At 39.6% G+C, this 22091-nt stretch overlaps 1 long non-coding RNA gene and 3 other non-coding genes across 6 annotated transcripts in view; all 4 read left to right on the top strand.

Annotated features, from left to right (window-relative positions):
• Window positions 1-22091, top strand: part of LOC135099564 (uncharacterized) — a 226580-nt gene that overhangs the window by 167471 nt on the left and 37018 nt on the right. For all 3 annotated transcript variants that reach the window (XR_010268142.1, XR_010268144.1, XR_010268139.1), the window contains 2 exons: window positions 19593-19636; window positions 20509-20610. This is a non-coding gene — a long non-coding RNA (uncharacterized LOC135099564). The remainder of the gene's footprint in view (window positions 1-19592; window positions 19637-20508; window positions 20611-22091) is intronic.
• Trnal-cag (transfer RNA leucine (anticodon CAG)) lies at window positions 1189-1272 on the top strand. The gene has a single exon. It is a non-coding gene; the product is annotated as a tRNA-Leu (tRNA).
• On the top strand, window positions 5254-5337 carry Trnal-cag (transfer RNA leucine (anticodon CAG)). Its single transcript has one exon. It is a non-coding gene; the product is annotated as a tRNA-Leu (tRNA).
• On the top strand, window positions 18990-19073 carry Trnal-cag (transfer RNA leucine (anticodon CAG)). Its single transcript has one exon. It is a non-coding gene; the product is annotated as a tRNA-Leu (tRNA).

Genomic DNA, 22091 nt, shown 5'->3' with positions numbered 1-22091 from the left:
AGCTGCTCTGGAAGATCAAAGGGATACTTAGGCAGTCTTGCAAAGCCACGGCCATCTGCCGCCGCCACCTCTTGCTTTGGTTCCCACAGGTGTACAGTACACCCACACACTGCCACGGCTTCTAGCGAGTATAAATGGGAAATAACTCAAATTCAAATTCAGAATTTAAGCGGCATCAAGGATCGACGGCTTAACACTCTAAGTAATACACCAAGCCAACGGTATTTACGGTCTCAGCTGAACCCTCTCAGCCTTACGATTATGCATCAGCCTTACACGCAGCACCACCAGAGATCACCACAGAACAGTGCCGTCACCGTTACGGCTGCAGCTTTATTGGAGCATCAAATCCTTGTCTGGAATGCGCACTGGCTTCTGGTTTATGATAGAAACCTGAATCTCAGTGTAAATCGGAATGACTGTCCAGATTGAATTCATAGTTTGTAGTTGTGTTTTTTGTGCTTTAAATAAACGTGTTAATATGTCAAATTGTTAATATGTCAAATATTGATTATACTGTCTGTTACTCTCAGCACATTCTGTCTTTGTCTGAATTCATGTAGGTTATAAATATGATAAACACAACATAACCTCTTTAATATTTTAATGAATATCTGTAAAACAAATAGTTCGAAACATTCCTCTGAATTTGTTCTTATTTTTCCTCTATAATTGCTCAATAGACATATCATTTGTTCTTATTTTACTCCTATAATAGGTGCATATCATACACGGCTTATTAAACTCTAAAGTATATTCCATCTAAAGTATCTTCCATTTACCATTTTCCCCTTAACTGAGACCATCCTACTTTATTCAGAACATGTATGTACTTATATTTAAAAAAAAAGTAAGATTAATGAATAGCAAGGGTGGTATGCTGCAGTTCTCTTGGTTCATTCTCCTTCCCCCTTCCTCCTTTCCCTTGTAATTTGTACCTCTCATGAATCACATCGCCCGCTCAACAAACATTTTCAAGGTTTCTCTCTCTCTCTCTCTCTCTCTCTCTCTCTCTCTCTCTCTCTCTCTCTCTCTCTCTCTCTCTCTCTCTCTCTCTCTCTCTCTCTCTCTCTCTCTCTCTCTGCCTGTCTCAGGTGTGTGTGTGTGTGTGTGTGTGTGTGTGTGTGTGTGTGTGTGTGTGTGTGTCTGTCTGTGTGTCTTGCATTGGTGGATAGTAAACGGATACAAGTCAGGATGGCCGAGCGGTCCAAGGCGCTGCGTTCAGGTCGCAGTCCGGTCTTCCGGGCGTGGGTTCGAATCCCACTCCTGACACAGTATTTTAAGATACTGATACTGACGCGCGTTGCACTGCACCCTTTCTAGCAACCGCACTTTATCATGGTGTTTATTCATAATTCACTATCAGGATTACTTCAAGGCTGGTTCCTGGCTTCTGTAGTTTTGAATGTTTCCTTGTGGCTCAGCGTCGCCGTTACCTGCACTTTCCAAACTCTTCGCTGCTCGGTATAGGGCACTAGGAAATCAAGGGAATATTTAGGCATTGTTGTAAAGCCGCCGCTGCCTGCCGCCGCCTCCTCATGCTATGTCCTCGCTCTGTCAATGCTCCTTCCAGTATGCACCTGCCGAAACGATAATTACTCCCAGTGAGGTCTAAGGCACTGGATAAGGGGATGCTGTGAACTTATCATTAAACCCAGCTGTGACCTCACTGAACGTTTCCCTTTGTATCTAACAACACAAGGGAGAAGTCACAACCTACGCTCTAAAGACAATTTTCTTCCTTCACGCAAAACTACAAGCACCTAATTACATACACACCCTTTACTCAAAATTCAAAGTCATGGGGACTCCTACACCAGCCTCGGAGTCCCCATCTGGGGAGGGAACCACAAATGTTCCCAGGTCGGACTGCTCTTCTGATATTGACCCCAAGTGTCTTGACACCCCCCTCAACTTTTTCTTCATTAACTTCTGCAACATTCGCGGTCTTAGATCTAATTTTAAATCTGTAGAACACCACCTCTCCTCTACTAAACCTCATCTTCTTTTCCTCACTGAAACACAAGTGTCTGAGGCAACTGACAGTATCCCCTTTTCTATTCCCTCCTACTTTCTCTATCCTCATTTTCGATCCAAAGCTGGGTGTTGCGTTTATGTACGCAATGACTTAACCTGCTCTCGTGCCCACGCTCTTGAACCTTCCGATATTTCCACAATCTGGCTACAACTACAGAGTTACTCTCAAACTAAATTTATCTGTGCTCTATACCTCACACCTAACTCATCTGACTATAAGAAATTCTTTGACTACTTAACTTCCAAAGTGGAGCACATTCTAACTCTCTTCCCTTTTGCAGAAATCTCGATACTTGGAGACTTCAGTGTTCACCACCAGCTTTGGCTTTCCTCTCCCTTCATTGACCATCCTAGTGAAGTAGCCTTCAACTCTGATATCCTCCACGACCAAGAGCAGTTGGTGTAACACCCTACTCATATTCATGACCGTCTTTGAGATACGCCCAACATTCTTGACCTTTTCCTAACATCAAATCCTTCTGCTTATGCTGTCATCCTCTCTTCTCCGTTGGGCTCCTCCGATCACAATCTCATATCTGTATCCTATCGCTCCAATCCCTCCTCAGGATCCCCGTAAGTGGAGGTGCCTCTAGCGTTTTACCTATGCTAGTTGGGGGGACCTGAGGAGGTATTTTGCTGATTTTCCTTGGAGTGACTATTGCTTCCGTACCAGAGACCCGTCCCTGTGGGCTGAGCGCATAACAGAGGTGATAGTGTCTGGAATGGAGGCGTGCATTCCTCTTTTTCTCGGTTTAAACTTTCCAAACGGTGGTTTAACACAGCCTGTTCTCGTGCTATACATGATAGAGAGGTTGCCCACAAAGGGTACTTATACTTAAGCCTTCCATCACCAGAATCTTATGCAATTTATATTTCTGCCCGGAACCGTGCCAAATCTGTTCTCCAACTAGCTAAAAACTCCTCCATTAATAGAAAGTGTCAAAATCTTTCAAGATCTAACCCCCCTCGTGACTTCTGGCATCCAGCCAAAAATATCTCCAATAACTTTGCTTCTTCTTCTTTCCCTCCTTTTTTCAACCAGATGGCACCAATGCTATCACATCTATCACTAAAGCTGAACTCTTCGCTTATACCTTTGCTAAAAAATCTACCTTGGACGATTCAGGGCTTGTTCCTCCCTCTCCTCCACCCTCTGACTACTTCATGCTACCTATTAAAATTCTTTGCAATGATGTTCTCCATGCCCTCGCTGGCCTTAACCCTCGGAAGGCTTATGGACCTGATGGGATCCCTCCTATTATTCTCCGAAACTGTGCCTCCGTGCGTACACCTTGCCTGGTCAAACTCTTTCAACTCTGTCTATCAGCATCTACCTTTCCTTCTTGCTGGAAGTTTGCCTACATTCAGACTGTTCCTAAAAAGAGTGACCGTTCTAATCCCTCAAACTACCGTCTTATTGCTTTAATTTTCTGCCTATCTAAGGTTTCTGAATCTATCATCATCAGGAAGATTCTTAAACATCCTCTTTTAGAGATTTTGGTGAACATATCAAAAATTTTTGAAAGAGTCTGTCAGAAAGCTTTGATTTCCAAACTACCCTCCTATTGCTTCTATCCTTCTCTTTGGAACTTCATATCAAGTTTCCTTTCTGACCGTTCTGTTGCTGCTGTGGTAAACTGTCACTGTCCTTCTCCTAAATCTATTAACAGTGGTGTTTCTCAGGGTTCTTTCCTGTCACCCACTCTCTTCTTATTATTCATCAATGACCTTCTAAACCAGACTTCTTGTCCTATCCACTCCTACGCAGATGGTACCATCCTGCACTTTTCCACGTCTTTTCATAGACGTCCAACCCTTCATGGAAGTAAACATTTCACGCAGGCAAACCACAGAACGCCTGAATTCTGATCTTTCTAAAATTTCTGATTGGGGCAGAGCAGACTTGGTATTTTTCAATGCCTCAAAAGCTCAATTCCTCCGTCTATCAACTCAACACAACCTTCCAGACAACTATCTCCTCTTCATTGACACTCAATTGTCCCCCTCTTCTACACTGAACATCCTCGGTCTGTCTGTTACTTATAATCTGAACTGGAAACTTCACATCTTATCTCTAGTTAAAACAGCTTCTATGAAGCTAGGTGTTCTGAGACGTCTCCGCCAGTTTTTCTTATCCCTCGAGCTGCTAACTCTGCACAAGGGCATTATCCGACCATGTATGGAGTATGCCTCACATCTCTGGGCGTTTCCAGTCACACCGCTCTTCTAGACAGGGTGGAATCAAAAGCTTTTCGTCTCATCAACTCCTCTCCTCTAACTGATTGCCTTCAGCCTCTCTCTCTCTCTCTCTCAATCGCCGCGATGTTGCATCTCTAGCTATATTCTACCGCTATTTTCATGCTAACTACTCTTCAGATCTTCCTAACTGCATGCCTTCCATTCCTCCCGCGGCCTCGCTTCACAAGACTTTTTTCTTTCTCTCACCCCTATTTTGTCTACCTCTCTAATGCAAGAGTTAATCAGTATTGCCAATCATACATCCCCTTCTCTGGTAAACTCTGAAACTCTCTGCCTGCTTCTGTATTTCCACCTTACTATAGCTTGAATTCCTTCAAGAAGTAGGTTTTAAAACACTTATCCTTCAATTTTTTACTTCCGCTTTGCACCCTCTTCTGGGACCGGCATCTCAGTTGGATTTTTTTATTTTTTTATTGGATTTTGATTCATCAATGATCTTGAAAGATTTTGACATTTCTATTAATGAAGGACAGATACTTGTTTAGGTCATGCATACAGGCTGGTCCGGTTACACAAAGCCTGTGTTAACTTGTACTATACAGGAAATGAACTACTTTTACATTTTTCATGTGTATGTATCTTATTAATATTATATAGAACTAAAATTTGATATATAAAACTAAAAAAAAAAATACTGAAGCACCATCCTTAAAAACAAAGATGATTTCTTCATCACACTTGAACTTGTACTTTGCATGAACAAAACATATTTGAATTGTGTTGGCCTATTTATGTAATAATTTGGTATATACATATTACGTAACCTAATAATTTCCACATCGTGTGTGTGTGTGTGTGTGTGTGTGTGTGTGTGTGTGTGTGTGTGTGTGTGTGTGTGTGTGTGTGTGTGTGTGTGTGTGTGTGTGTGTGTGTGTGTGTGTGTGTGTGTGTGTGTGTGTGTGTGTGTGTGTCTGTCTGTCTGTCTGTCTTGCATTGGTGGGTAGTAAACAGTTACAAGTCAGGATGGCCGAGCGGTCCAAGGCGCTGCGTTCAGGTCGCAGTCCGGTCTTCCGGGCGTGGGTTCGAATCCCACTCCTGACACAGTATTTTTAGATACTGATACTGACTCGCGTTGCACTGCACCCTTTGTAAGACATTGATACTGATGAGCATTCCAGTGTGCCCTTTGCAACAGTCGCACTGTATCACGGTGCTTAATTTATAGTTACTGTCAGGATTACTTCAAGGCTGGTTTCTGGCTTCTGTAGTTTTGAATGTTTCCTTGTCGCGTGGCTCAGCGTCTCCGTTACTTGCACCATCCAAGCTCTCCGCTGCTTGAGGAAGAAGTGGGAGATAACTGGAATTTTTGGGCAGTGTTATAAAGCCAACGCTGCCTGCCGCCGACTCCTCATGCTGTGTCCTCGCTCTGTCAATGCTTCTCCCAGTTTTTAAAATGGAAAATAACATAAAATCGCAACTCATAAGTGACATAAGGGACAGACAGCTGAGCACTCTTAGTAATACTCCACACTTTTGTCGCTGGATAACTCAAACAAGACTGATTTCATTACTTACACATCAAGGTTGCCGAAAATATACCTGCATTTATTGTTTCTTCTAAAGGAATTCTTCCAGCATTATAAATATATATGAGCGCTACATGCAGCAGTATCGAGTTTCATTTCAGATTAGTTCCAGCAGAGTTATGGTTACAATTTCAGAAGCAAACTGATGAAGTCGACAAGTGCCTAAGATGCAAATAATGCAGTTATAGCAACAAATCCGTATCTGACTACATACTCAGTTTTAGATTAGAATAGAAACATCTCTAACCCTCTGACTATTTCATGCTATCCAATAAGATCTTTCGCAGTGATGTTTTTCATGCCCACGCTGACCTAAAGCCGCGGAAGGCTTATGAACCGGGTGGGTTCTTTCCTACTGTTCTCCGAAACTGTGCCTCCGTGCTTGCACTTTTCTTAGTCAATCTCTTCCAACTCTGTCTATCAACATCTACCTTTCCTTCTTGCTAGATGTCTGCCTACATTCAGCCTGTTCCTAAAACGGGTGACCGTTCTAATCCCTCAAACTACCGTCCTATTGCTTTAATTTCCTGCCTCTCTGAAGTTTTTAATCTATCCTTAACAGTAAGATTCTTAAACATCTATCACTTCATAACCTATCCGATGCGCAATATGGGTTCCATCAGAGCCGCTCTACTGGTTATCTTCTGTCTTTCCTTACTGAGTCTTGGTCATTCTCTTTTAGGGATTTTGGTGAACTTTTGCTGTTGCCATAGACATGATAAGCTTTTCATAGAGTCTGGCACAAAGCATTGGTTTCCAAACTACTCTCCTACGGTTTCAATTCTTTTCTCTAACTTCATCTCAGGTTTCCTTTCTGACCGTTCTATTGCTGCTGTGGTAGACGGTCACTGTTCTTCTCCTAAATCTATTAACATAGGAGTTCCTCAGGGTTCTGTCCTGTTACCCACTCTCTTCTTATTATTCATCAATGATCTAAAGCAAACTTCTTGTCCTATCCACTCCTACGCTGATGGTACCATCCTGCACTTTTCAAAGTCTCTTCGTAGACGTCCAACCCATCAGGAAGTAAACAGTTCTTCACACAGGGAAGCCACAGAACGCCTGACTTCTGATTTCTCTAAAATTTATAATTTGGGCAATGCAAACTTAGTATTGTACAGTGCCTCAAGACTCAATTCCTCCATCTATCAACTTGACAAAACTTTTCAGATAAGTATCCCCTCTTCTTCACTGACACTCAACTGACCCACTCTTCTTCACTGAATATCTTCTGACTGTCCTTACAATCTAAACTGGAAGCTTCACATATCGTCTCTAACTAAAACAGCTTCTTTAAAGTTAGGCATTCTGAGTCGTCTCCGCCAGTTTTTCTCATGGAGTGTGTTTCACATGTATGGGGAGGGGTGTTCCACTCATACCGCTGTCTTAGACAAGATGGAATCAAAAGCTTTTCTTCTTATCATCTCCTCTCTTCTAACTGACTGTCTTCAGCCTCTTTCTTATCGCCCCATTGTTGCATCTCTTGCTATCTTCTACCGCTGTTTTCATGCTAACTCTTCTTCTGATCTTGCTAACTGCATGCCTCCCCTCTTCCCCTCCTTTCTCTTTCCCCCATTCCCTCCTTCTTTCTCTCACTCCTATTCTGTCCATCTCTAATACCAGAGGGATATTCCATCGTATTTCATTGTTTATTAATTTTCTATATTTGGTGAATATGATACAAAAGTAATGTCATCATAGAGGAGCTTTCCTATACCGACATTTAACTATGATTGTTAGTTTATTCACAAGACATATTCTTATGTTGGAAAAAAATGAGGCAAATGTGTGGGGAAGGTGGAAGACTGTACGTAGTTTTGTTTCAGTCTGAGATTATCTTGCCATTTGTACCTCTCTCCCTTCTGATTCCCTAGTTCTAAATCATGTCCCTTCTATCTCTCTCTCTCTCTCTCTCTCTCTCTCTCTCTCTCTCTCTCTCTCTCTCTCTCTCTCTCTCTCTCTCTCAACCTCTTAAATGGACCTTAAGGGTCCATTTAAGACCAGTGGGCAGTGGCGTGCACCCTTGCAGTCCCTCACAGGGCATGTGAGGTCGTCATGACCAAAAGCCACTAACCATTCGCCAGACACTGCCACGGAGCAGCCCAGTTCTCCCCTAAAGGGCCACACTAATGGTCAGATGGCAGTGTCTGCCGGAGGGTGTGTAGTAGCGTCCAAGGAACGCATCATTCGCCGGACACTGCCATGGAAGAGCCCAGTTCCCCCCTAAAGGATCCCTCGGATGGTCAGATGGCAGTGTCTGCTGGAGACTGTTCAGTCCCCTGTGCATGGTGCACCATTTGGCTGTGAGTGGCTGCGAGTGGACGCTAGCAATTTTGTAGCAACAGGAGGAAGTTGAGCAGGAGAGAGAACTTTTCCCTGTGAGAGCTTCGGGTGTACACTCAGTGTGTCCTGCCCGCAAGTGTGCGTCAGTCTGTAAGGCAATAATGAGCTCAATCCAGTGACTTCTGCTTCCTGCTGTACCTTCTTGTAACGTGTTATGATCATAGGAAACTTGAAGGATGTTATGTATAACATTACATGTATAATAGAGGAACCATATTTACTGGGAAATTTCATGGTCTTACAGGAAGGAAACTCCTGCACCTTTCTCACCTTTCCCTGCACCATTATCCCGGAGAGAGAGAGAGAGAGAGAGAGAGAGAGAGAGAGAGAGAGAGAGAGAGAGAGAGAGAGAGAGTATTTATTCAGTTTATTACACCCGAGGGTGAGAAACCTATTGATATTCATAGACGTAGAATATTAGTACGTACAGAACATTCGTGTCTCGCAAGGCACGTTGAAAACTCACTATCTTTTTTTTATTTATTTATTTATACCACATATACAAGATCATAAGTGTACAATGCACAATACAGCGGTTGTTTTACAAGTTAATAATAGCTTTAGAGACTACCAATCATAAAATCTAACCATGTTAAAATAGTATATATAGAAAGATTAATGAATTATTTAAACTACACGATCTTATATAGACTTTCAATCATTAGTGTCACTGTCACTGCTACCACCAAGCCATGCGTTCACTCTCACTTTGAATTTCTGAGCCCCGGACATAGCAACACCGAGATCGTCCTGCCATGTTATTGGCCAAGTTTACCCTGAAAAGGAACACGTTTTCTTAGTGTTCCCCGTGTTAAATTTTCCTTATAAACGTATCTTTATTCTTGGTTATAAGTTAGCATAAGGCTTATTTACTCATTTTATATCATGTAATATTATTCTCTTCTTAATTTAAGTTCTTTATATGTATGTATATGTAAGGGAAAAGGTATATTTGAAGGTGGAATGCGTTGAGGCAAGAGGCGATACGTGTCTGGCTTTCGTATCTGAGTTAGCAGAATTTCAGAGTGCTAGGAGGCCCCGAGGGGAACGGAAGGATGGCGTTCTCAGAGGATACATTTGGGTGTTATTGTGGTGATTGAGTGGGTGTGTGGAGGTACTGGCGATGTGGAGGCGTAACCCTGATACCCAGGATCAGGTTGGTGAGTCTTTTGTGGTACCAAGAGCTCTTGTTCTCTGATATTTGGTTGGTGAGTTGTGTTGGTGAGGTAACGCTGAGGGGTAGCGTTGGGGCTGAGAGGCAGCCATTTTGTGGCTGGGGTTGTGCTGATGTTGTGGTGTTATTGGTGTCTTTAGGGATGGTGTTATGGTGCTATAGATGAACTATGGTGATGGTGGTGATGTCTGGTGAGGTTTGAGGAGATAAGATAAGGGAATTGTTATTTGGTGACGCGGTAACAGGTGACGGCGTCTTGGGAAAATTCCTGCAGCTGGGGAAAATATTCCAGCGGTCTGTGAAAGAGTAAAAGGCTTTTAGTGCTTTGTGAAGTGACGGGAATGTCATATATTGATGTGTACCTTTGAGCAGCAAGGGAGGCAATATAAGAGCCTGAGTAAAAGGCAAATGTGTTGTAACTGAGAGTGGGAATTATCCTGTGTTGTTCTAAGGTAGAAATTTGTTCCCTAATTTCCTTTAATGTGCACTACCTCAATTTATCTGTAAGTTAACATGATTATAAATATATTTTGTTATTATATATAATAATTGTGTTTTCTACGCCAACACTGATCTGGTATTGAGGTGACTTCTGGTGTGCTGTACCAAGGTATAGCAAGGTAAGGGTTTTGAGAGAGGATTTAATTGCTGACGATTTCGGATAGGTCGGGTAAGTATTCGAGGCCTTTTAAAAATCCAAATCTTTAAAATCTTTCTGGGATCAGTGTGCCGTCCACTTTCTTGGAAAGATAACAGGGATTGTGACAGTCCTTACACATACCCGAGGCCAAGAATGCGTTCCACAGACGCACGTACGTCTCTCTCTCTCTCTCTCTCTCTCTCTCTCTCTCTCTCTCTCTCTCTCTCTCTCTCTCTCTCTCTCTCTCTCTCTCTCTCTCTCTCTCTCTCTCTCTCAGTATGTTCATTGCAGGGGAGAAGGAAGGATGAGTGTTGCTGAAGAAAAGGAATGGTTGTGTGAAAGGTTGTGCTGAGGAGGCAGATGATGGAACTGATGTTTTGATTCACTGAACAACACAATTTGCTCTTCCTTAATCTGAAATAGAAGAAAGGTCAAAATATTACTGGTCTCCTCGCTTCAAAAATGTATTAATTATTTTTATGAATTTTACTATTTTTATTTTAATTATTGTTAATGTTATCACATGATTTTTTATTATTATTATTATTATTATTATTATTATTATTATTATTATTATTATTATTATTATTATTGGTGGTGGCGGTAGTGGTAATAGTAATAATAATAATAGTAATAATAATAATAATAATAATAATAATAATAATAATAATAATAATAACAGCAACAAGAAAAAAACAAAAAAACAACAGCAGCAGCGGCAATTAACCACAACTGGATGAGTGAACTATAAACATGTGACGTTAATTTAGCATAACGTGCAAATGAATATGAAGAAATGTGTAAGGTTTTCGCTTTCGTACATCACAAATTATTTCGTTGGCATGACACCATAAACTAAGATGACGTTGTATTTGATCTGCGTGCGTGAGTTGTCTTGTGTAGTTAAGCGGCCTTTCGCTGTCTCCTTATCTTATCATGATGTTATGTTCTTGTGTGTTAGTTGGTGGGGAGTGGCGTCTGTGTGTGTGTGTGTGTGTGTGTGTGTGTGTGTATTATGTGTATCCGTGTGTGTCTGTCAGGGAAAGTTGGTTCGTGGAATGGTTGTGTGTGTTTGTGTGTGTGTGTGTTGGTGGGGAGCGGTGTCTGTATGCATATGTGTGCGCGTGAGTGTGGATAGGTGGGTGGTTGTGTGTGGGTGGACAAGAGAAGGGTGCCTTGTCTCGTCTACCCGTCTGATTCCTGGGAAGTGTGGCTGGCATATAAATAGATTAACAGTGGAACAGACAACGGTAACCAAATATATTTAGGTGCAAGGCGCGGCAGACTGGAACTCAGAATAGAATGCTGTAATTACCTGCTGTACGAGGACACTTTGATGATGATGATAAGGTCTTAACAATTAGGAGGTATATTTCCAGTGTCCTCTGATTAGGATGGCACGTGAACCTTGTAATTTTCTCTTTTCTTTCCACGGCTATTTCTACCAATGAAACTGGGAAAAAAGGTGAATATGCTCTTAAATAAAAAAACAAACAAACAAAAAAATCCAATATCAACATGAATTGAAATCAAGTAACTTCATTACAGTATTGAAAAGAAAATAACAATGAAAAATAAAGTATGCCATTATATACATACAAAAAAAAAATAATATATATATATATATATATATATATATATATATATATATATATATATATATATATATATATATATATATATATATATATATATATATATAAGATAAATATCCACATGGACTGAAAAATTAAAAGTAACATGATAAAAGAACTGAAAAAGAAAATAACAACGAAAACTAGCACTACGAAATATTGAACCATTAACATTGAAATCTAAAAAAGAATAAATAAAATAAGAAAAATAAGAATGTAAAAAGGGAAAATAACGTTGTAACATGAAATAAAGAAAAAAAAAAAGACGAATCATGACGTAAAAATAATTCACGGAAGGTCAAGCGTGGGGCATCAAGGTGTCAGCATTTGGAATTGTTGCTAATATTCTTTTTGTCTCTCACTTTCCCTCTGAAGGCTAAATATAGACGAAAAAATATTTGAAAACGCACCTTATTTTCAGCCTGAGAACAGACCTGCTTTACAGTTCCATAAGACTTGTCACACATCAATAATGAATTCTCCTCTTTTTAAGTTCTTTATTGCTCTCAAGGACATCGAATTTATTAGCTGTGAAATATATACGTAGGTGTGAAATATTAGTGTTAAGGTCTACGTATACTTTGTCTTATACGTATTACAAGGTTTATTAACTTGTTTTTATGCTTCTGGTTACTATGCATTTAGATTTCTTAATTTTCGTTGTAGTAATATTAAAGAAATACTTATCAATACTTCTTTTATACCGTAATAGCGAAGTAACTTTCTTATTCGCCTTAATAATACCATTTACGACAACAACATGGAGCTTTTGTTGATTTTTTTTATTTTTTTTATTTATGCACTTTTTTGTAGTAATATTAAGGAATTATTTGTGAACGTTGTACTCTAATATCGTTATAGCAGAATGTCTTTCTCATTCGCCGCACTAGTAAAGGTAAACTGTGAAGTAATAAGATTTACGACAATGTGTTTATTATGAACTAAAATAACGTCACCACTTCTACTTCACGTCTAGGAGAAGGCAATACTGACATTTCATTCTAATTGACTATTACGTGGATGGAAGAGAAACACAAGTGGAGCTTATGTAACATAGTCATTCCTTTGTTTGGAGAGCAAATGTTTACCTGTTTATTTTTCAGTCTAATTTGCGTCCACTTTATGTTGTAATTTTCTATTACACACACACACACACACACACACACACACACACACACACACACACACACACACACACACACACACACACACACACACACACACACACACACACACACACACACACACACACACACACACACACATATTGTTTGTTTTCGTTTATGTTTGTGCCCCACAAGTTTCACAAGACTGGAGCTTTCTCTCCGGAAATAAGAGAACGTGTTTCTTTTTCATCTTCTACGTATCAGGAAGACTGGCTGAGGGGAAAAAAATGGAAGTGAAAAAGAAATTTTTCATTCTGGCGTTGACGGAGGAAACTAGAAGAAACAAGTAGGTCAATTAAATAATGTCTCGCATCTATATATATATATATATATATATATATATATATATATATATATATATATATATATATATATATATATATATATATATATATATATATATATATATATATATATATATATATATATATATTTTTTTTTTTTTTTTCAACACTAAGAAACTAATCGAAAGAGTGAAGCCCCCAGAGGAAGCGTCTGGGAATCGAACCAGGAAATAACACACTTGATATCACCACCAGACCGTCGTGACCACCAAAGAGTGAGCCGATCTCGTCTGTTCCGCCACCGCATTGATTGTTCTGGCGTCGAGTGTAAAGCGATATTTACTTGTTGTTGGCAGAATCATACACCACTAAATGTTTACCTGTAGGCTTAGCGTGGGAAGTGTGCGTGGATCACCGGCATTAATTAACCTGGTGCGGCAGCGTCAGGTGAACTCCCCTCCTCCACACCTGATATTGTTGTTGATTATTGTAATGTTTTTTGTTTTCTTTTTTCTTCTTTTCACGTCTCCAGCTCCTCGTCCCCTTACGCATTGTTTCTAAACGCTGGGGTGAGTGATGACAAATTTATATTATATCATGAAGTGGGTTTCTCTCTCTCTCTCTCTCTCTCTCTCTCTCTCTCTCTCTCTCTCTCTCTCTCTCTCTCTCTCTCTCTCTCTCTAAGGCAGTAAAATGAAAGACGTTGGCAACAGCGGAAAAAAGAGTTGTGTGTAACCGTGCAAAGTCTGGTCGTCGTGTAGGTGCATTGGTGTGGCTCAGTGGGGGGACCTCCTAATCTTTTTTTTTTTATTATTTCTCTCCAACTCCCACGTCATCTCTGCCCACCACCTCTCCCTGTACCATATCACTTTTCTCCTTTACTGCCATCAGGTCTCTGTTTTTCTTGGCATTTTCTCTCTCTCTCTCTCTCTCTCTCTCTCTCTCTCTCTCTCTCTCTCTCTCTCTCTCTCTCTCTCTCTCTCTCTCTCTCTCTCTCTCTCTCTCTCTCTCTCTCTCTCTCTCTCTCTCTCGTTAATAGAAAAGTGTGTGTGTGTGTGTGTGTGTGTGTGTGTGTGTGTGTGTGTGTTTATTTACGTGTATTTACTGGCAAGCGCTAACATTTACATCACTAAAGAGCTTGTCCCGTAGCTAGTAATGTTTGCAAGCGCCCACGCCGCCACGCTGGAGTGTGAGGGGCGCCTGCTGGAGCGAGGGAGTGGGAGGCTGGCGAGAGTGACGTTTGGGCAGGTTGTTATTTATTTTACTCTGTTATTCTGGATGCTAATTTGATCGAGCGCCTGGCATTGTTTCTGTTCACCGCAGCACGGAAGCGTGGGTGTGTTGTGTCAGTGATGGCCGGTTCACGTAATGGGAAAGGTGATGAGGTTAGCGGTGCTCGTGATGAATTTAACGTTCATGTAACAAAATTATTACGTAATATGTAAAAATAAAGGGTTATTGCACAGAAAATTTGAAGAAATTACTTAACATATTCCGAACATGAAGTAAACATCCCGTAGATTGTACTATATAAGTCAATTGAGATATTTGACTAATGAAGAATATATATATATATATATATATATATATATATATATATATATATATATATATATATATATATATATATATATATATATATATATATATATATATATATATATATATATATATATATATATATATATATATATATATATATATATATATGCTTTAATCACTAGCAATAATTGTTCCATGGATCTCTTTATTGTACAAATCAGTATTTGTAGAATGATAAATTCTTCTCACTACATTAGATGCATTAAATTGGTTTGGAACCGAGTAACTGGTTCACCTTAACTCTGAATGGTTGGTGTATAAATAGTCATGCAGCAGAGGTCAGAGTTAATTAATATTGTCTCCCCCAAGGTAACTGAGGCAAAGGCTTTTAACTATTACAAGTCACAAGCTGCCTGAGAGCGCAGCGAGGCGGTGATGGCGCCTGGCAGATTAAAATTACGACCCCTTCCCTTCCCCTCCCAGGCAGCTTTGGCTTAACACTACAGTTACTTTGCCAAATATAATTCATAACGTGGGAAGTTCCTTACGTAAAAATTTCTCTTAATGTAAGTCTCATTAACTGAGCACACCCACTCGGACAAAGTTTGCTTTCAGTATGTTTGAAGGGAGAATGACTTGGAAAGAAGCTTTTACATATTTAATTGGATGATTGCCAGGTACGCTGCCTTATTTTCGGCGTTATTAGAGATGTACACAGTTCAATACGTTGTCTTGTTTCTGGTGATATTAGGGATGTATATATTTCAATATTGCTTCATTATGCATTCATCTGTGCTTCATAACACATGTTTTAGCTTTACTCTTGTCCCAGTTGGTTGTGGTACGTATTAGAAATAAAAAAAAAAAAAATAATATATATATATATATATATATATATATATATATATATATATATATATATATATATATATATATATATATATATATATATATATATATATATATATATATAAAACAACGTGCTTTGCAAAAAATAGCCATTGATTCCTACTTATCTTGATATCTCACTTGGTCCCAAACATAAGTACCAATAGACTATATTTCAAACATCATAAAAAAAAAAAATACCTGTCAACTTTCAAGAATTTTTCTTCATAACGGTCGATTTTTCTTAAAAGACACAAGAAAAGTTGATTGTGATTGTGATAGGTATTATAGATGAAAATAATATACAATATAGTAATCTACAAACCTAACCAATGATTTTTACTTTTTAACTTTTGCCTTACATACCGGTAAAAAATATATAAACGCCAATAAACCTTAGACTAAACATCATTAACCACACACACACATACGCACACACACACACACGCACACACACACAAAAAGCATTAATTTATCAGCCAATCTTGAACATAATTCTTCATAACGATCAAGATCTCTTTAAAAAGACAGCAAAAATTAATCATGTTCTCGGGAGACCGAACATTCTCCCTAATTTCGTCCCAAACATAGTCGCCAGCAAAGTTTAGACTAAACACCATTGGCTTGCATTTATCACCAGACTTTAAAATAAAATATTCTTCTTAACGAACGAATTCTGAAATGACACAACAAAAGTTGATTGTGTGGGAGGCTGAACACTTTCCTTTTCCAGGCCGAAAGAGTGCCTCGGTCAGCCCCTCGTGAACTATTGACATACGACCCCAAGCCAACACTCGCCATGGGGAATCAGAACACGGGCGAAGCTTCAAACAAAAATGTAGAACCAATCCTTAATTTTTTCCCCTTTTATTTCTCTCTATCATGAAAACAAGCCTTAGGAAAGATAAGGACGCTTTCATCATATTTTTTTACTCCGGTTTTTTCTGAGTAAGCTTACGTCTGGCTAATTCTTTAGTTTAATTCCTGGGTTTAAGAAAACAAAGCATATATATGTGTGTGTGTGTGTGTGTGTGTGTGTGTGTGTGTGTGTGTGTATTATTGGCATCCCACGCTGAGTGTTGGCTGTCGTCATGTTCCTCTCACTTGTCCTCCCACGCCACTGCCTCCTGTCTTTTCGTTTTTTGTTTTTTTTAAGTTTTTCCTCTTCTCTTATGTCCCTCATTTTTTTCTTTTCTGTCTTTTTTTTTTTTTGCTTTTTTTTCCTTTTTTTTCCTTTTTTTCCTTTTTTTGTCTTTTTTTTATATTTTTAGTCTTTCATCCTTCCTTTCTTTTTTCTCTCTTGTTTTGCTTATTTTTCAATCTTTATCTTTCCTTTTCAAATTTTCCCTACACATACACAAACACACACCACACCACACCACACCACACCACACTGTACCGCACCGCACTGCACCGCACCGCACACACACACACACACACACACACACACACACACACACACACACACACACACACACACACACACACACACACGCTCTCTCTCTCTCTCTCTCTCTCTCTCTCTCTCTCTCTCTCTCTCTCTCTCTCTCTCTCTCTCTCTCATAGTAATAACAGTACCACCAACAACGTCGGTAGGATATCTTTGTGTATTGTGTGTCTCTCTGTGTGTGTGTGTGTGTGTGTGTGTGTGTGTGTGTGTGTTTGTAGATGTCAAAGGTGGCTGTGCTGGTGTTGTGGCGGAGTGAGAGTCACAAATACCTACAATCCCATGTTTGTCCTTGCACTCTGAGATGGAGGAAAGAGAAAAAGAGAGAGAGAGAGAGAGAGAGAGAGAGAGAGAGAGAGAGAGAGAGAGAGAGAGAGAGAGAGAGAGACCTGTAAACATATTGCGTTGCTACGTCATATATTTATATATATATATATATATATATATATATATATATATATATATATATATATATATATATATATATATATATATATATATATATATATATATATATATATATATATATATATATATATATATATATATATATATATATATATATATATATATATATATATATATATATATATATGTGTGTGTGTGTGTGTGTGTGTGTCTGTATGTCTGTGTGCAGTAAGGGCCTGTAGGCATACACGTAGGCGTGGCGAGGAAGTGGTGGGAGGAAGCCACTTTGAGGGAACAGATTGGAGAGAGGGTCCGCCAGAACTCCGTATAGCCTACCACTGGACTTTTACCTTTGATCAGCCTTCCTGTGTGCGAATATTGGGGTGTGGCAGCCAGTCACTCATTTAGTCTGTCAATCAGTCAGTCACTCAGTCAGTCAGTGTTGTATGGAGACTTAAGATTCTTGGCCTGGAAATTGTTATACACTGAGGATGTTTACCAGCCAGTCACTCGCTCACTCAATCAGTCAGTGTAGTGAATAAGACCCATATTTAGCTTATAATGGTAATAGTAAGGTAGTACATCTATTAAGCGGTATCTTTGTCTCAGCCCTTTAAATAATGATGATGATGATGATGACGATTATAAGAATAGGGATAATAGTGATAACGTAATAGTAGTAATAGTAGTAGCAGTGGTAGTAGTAGTAGTTGTTGTAATATTAGTAGTAGTACTAGTAGTAGTAGTGTTGCTTTATTACGTCTTGTTTTATTCAGCGTTCTTTCCTACAGCAACACAAACTGATGAGATAGGTCGGCTTCACGTAGTCGCAAAAACCACAGCGTTACAGACTACAGGCTTTGTTTGGTTCAGAGCTGTGGACGCTTCGACGATTGGACGCGTGGTTACTTTTAGGTGCCGAGGTGTGAGGGAAGGGAGAGTAAAGCTGGAAACTGTTCTTCGTGCTCGAAGGGAGTTTTAGGAAAGATCAAACACTGCATGATGCAACAGATTTTGGATTTAAAAGTTAAATGGCAGTGACCTAGCACTCCCTTGTGTACCTTGCCGCACTACACACCGCCGTCATAAAATGGAAATGAAGGCACTGGAAAAATGTTGAGTGCAATATAGTTTTTGGCAATTAATTATTTGCCTTAGTTTTGGCCACTATTTATCCGAAGACACACGTGGACTTTTCTTCACTTAGAGTGGTTTATTTTCAAGAATGCACTTTTTTTTTTTATATTCTGTTCTGCTGTCTTCTCCATGTATTAATTAATCCTTTGACAATGTTTTTTTTTTTCTTTCTTTCGTTCGACAGTGCTTTATTAACTTTTCTTCTTTTTAATTGTTGTTGTTTTTTTTTTTCTAACTAGTGAAGGTTACCGATTACTGCTATCATGGATCATAAAAGTGGTGGTATACAATGAGACCCTCTGGAGTGATGTGTTTCACCCTGAGTAATGCTACGATGGAAACAATGTGCAGTGAAGAAAATATCAGTGAAAAACCAAGCAAAAGGCGAGCAGAGATCTATAGAAAAGTGTATACTTCTGTGTGTGTGTGTGTGTGTGTGTGTGTGTGTGTGTGTGCATGCCTGCTATGTGTATGTGTCTGTGTATATTTGTTTACTTGCCATGAGTCAGGATGGCCGAGCGGTCCAAGGCGCTGCGTTCAGGTCGCAGTCCGGTCTTCCGGGCGTGGGTTCGAATCCCACTCCTGACACAGTATTTTAGAACAAACATGGCCGCTCTTGAGTTGATTCATCGGTCCACCGCACCAAAACTGTGTGTGTGTGTGTGTGTGTGAGGTCATTTTGACACTCGTGGCCAGGCTTCACTGCACTGCCTGCCTGACCACACCTCCCAGGCAGTGTCTCGCAACAACCATCTGGTGATAAAATAGTGCGAGGAACTTAAGTATGCTGAATGAGATCTTCGCTACACACATCTAAACTTAGTTGTCTTAAGAGCTTTCAATGTATACACTTTGTTACATCTTATTGGCTGATGCATGTTTTATTTTATAGACTTTTTTTCTTCAGGTTAAATCAAAATAATATATATATATATATATATATATATATATATATATATATATATATATATATATATATATATATATATATATATATATATATATATATATATATATATATATATATATATATATAAAGTGAATAAATGAATAGGTGATAACGAAATTTAAGAAGAGAGTAATCAGTAGCTTCTCTTCTCTTTACAGTACTTTTTCCCTGAGACTGCTAGTGGTGCCGCCAGACGAGTAAGGTAAGCAGTGTCCCCATTTACTCTCGCTCCTCACTAAACAAACAGGCCGGACACTTCGCTCCCTGTGTAGTGAAGCGTGACGTGCTCCTGCTTTGTGCTCTTATTTTACACCAGCGTTTTTCCTTGGTTGTTTTTTCTGTAGTCAGCTTCATTGTTCATTAATGTGATGGTTTCGTTAGTAATTTCGTTTTAAGAGTTGACATTTTTTTACTGCTGTGTCTTTGTTTTGCTGTAACACGTGTTCTTTGATTATCTTTAAAAATGTAGCGTTTTCATATTTTCCCCTTGTTGACCCTTGAATTATGGTGGCGGAAGCTGAGGATTAGCCATCGTGTGTGCTTCATGAATGTAGATACAGCCCTGCAGTCCTCCCATGCGTTCTGCTGTGGGCGAGAGTAAGCTCCTCTTCCCTGAACTGTATTAACGTATTGAAAATGTATTTTGGATCGAAAAGATCACTCGTATTTCAGGAGAAGTCATTGTGTTTGCATTGTGTGTTTTGGTCAAGGGAGGGACACGTATTGGCGGCTACACCTCCATCACTCCCCTCTCGTCTCGCCTCCATTATCCACCAGATGATTCACTGCCCTTCATGTATTGCTTTCAGTGACGGGTTTTTGTAGAGACAATGCCCGTTTCTCCATGTTCCATTATTAGTGCACCGGAGTAACCTCCACTCTGCCCAGTGCGTCATTTCGTGGAAAATAAAGCCAAAGTGAAGTCGTATTTTATCGTGTCGCCACATTGCCACGCGCTGCGCCTCCCTACTCATACATGCTGTTTGTGACACTAACTCCAGCATCACGTAAATAGAATGAATTCGCGCTTTGTTTTCGCACGTACGTACCAATATGCTTTATTTTCGCACGCAGGTCAAAATACTGGTGAAGGGAAGACGAGTACATGCGTGCTGGCGGCGCCGAAGCGGGTCAAGGGCTGCCAGACAAACAAGGAGAGGGGTCCGCTTTTTAGAAGTAGGTAATTGAATTCACAAGTTAACAGTTGTCAATTGGGGCTGCGGAAATTGAAATTAATGTAATTTTGTTTTCACTTATTTCTTATAAACTTTTATCACTGTCGCAAATAAAATTTTGCTTAATTTATAAATCACATTTTGTAAGCCGTTCAGGGCCTACAGTAATGCTCGGTTTGCTTCTTACAAATACATAAAAATTATCCCCATCCTCAGTTTTTAGATGTTAGTAGTCAAAATCTCCCTCTGCTCCTCTTTATTTTAATTCAGCTGATGGAAAAAAATGAAGATAGTAAAAGAAAAGCAGGACAGACATCGACCTACTTAGAGAGATGAGAAAAAAATTTGTGGAGGTGGTGGTGGTGTGGGATAGACGCGCTGGCGATAAAGAATGAAGAAAGTTGAAAGATATCACCTATTTGCTCTGCAGGAGAATTATAGCCAGTTGATTATGGTGAAATGTATTGAAAAGAAGGAAAACTAACGTTCAGATGATAACGAAGAAGGGAAAAGAAGGGGGTTGTTGGTGTGGCGAACAACGATCAGGAAGTGCTGTAAAGTGATGCGAAACAGAGAGAGAGAGAGAGAGAGAGAGAGGGAGAGAGAGAGAGAGAGAGAGAGAGAGAGAGAGAGAGAGAGAGAGAGAGAGAGAGAGAGAGAGAGAGAGAGAGACCACAAGTGCTGAAACGAATGGCAGCTATGACAGGCCGCCCTGGTGACACAGAAAACGAAGGGCAAACGCAATGAAAGATCTTCATGAGAGAAACTTGGTAGATGTCTCGTTATAAAGATGTAAGACACGTGTCATTAACACACACACACACACACACACACACACACACACACACACACGCAAACAAGAATGAAGACTGAAGAAATGAAGATGCTAAAAGGAATGTGCGAAGGATCAACACGTGACGAGGTGCAATAAATAACAAGGAGCCTTTGTGTGGGGAAATTTTCTGTCGCTCCCTTCACAGTAATCTGAGGTTCGTGCGGCACTGCTGTTACGAAAAATAAATAGATAAAATAAAGAATACATGAAAATGGAGACAGAAGAATTAAATGGTAAACAAAATCTTCTATGGTCGCTAGGAAAGGCAAATTAGTGAGGAAATGTCGATAAGTATATGGTTAGAAGTCATATAGCTAAGATATTGCACACATCTTAATCAACTGGAAATTAATTAATTTTTTTACTCCAAAATATTTCAACTTAAAGTTATATATTTACCAGGAAAAATGAAATAATAGTAAGGTAGAATGTGAATGATAAAAGACGAATTCTATAAATGATACGAGCACTGCCATTAAATATATATTCGAACTGTGGAAAGGAAGAGAGTGTGTGTGTGTGTGTGTGTGTGTGTGTGTGTGTGTGTGTGTGTGTGTGTGTGTGTGTGTGTGTGTGTGTGTGTGTGCATCAAAAGAATGCAACGGATACAAGAGAACTAATATTTACGAGATGCAAGGGTGAGAGGC

This window comes from Scylla paramamosain, chromosome 4, assembly GCF_035594125.1.
Source record: "Scylla paramamosain isolate STU-SP2022 chromosome 4, ASM3559412v1, whole genome shotgun sequence".
In the NCBI taxonomy this organism is placed as follows: domain Eukaryota; kingdom Metazoa; phylum Arthropoda; class Malacostraca; order Decapoda; family Portunidae; genus Scylla; species Scylla paramamosain.
Note: the sequence above shows the minus strand (reverse complement) of the source record. Positions and strands in the feature narration are given on the sequence as shown.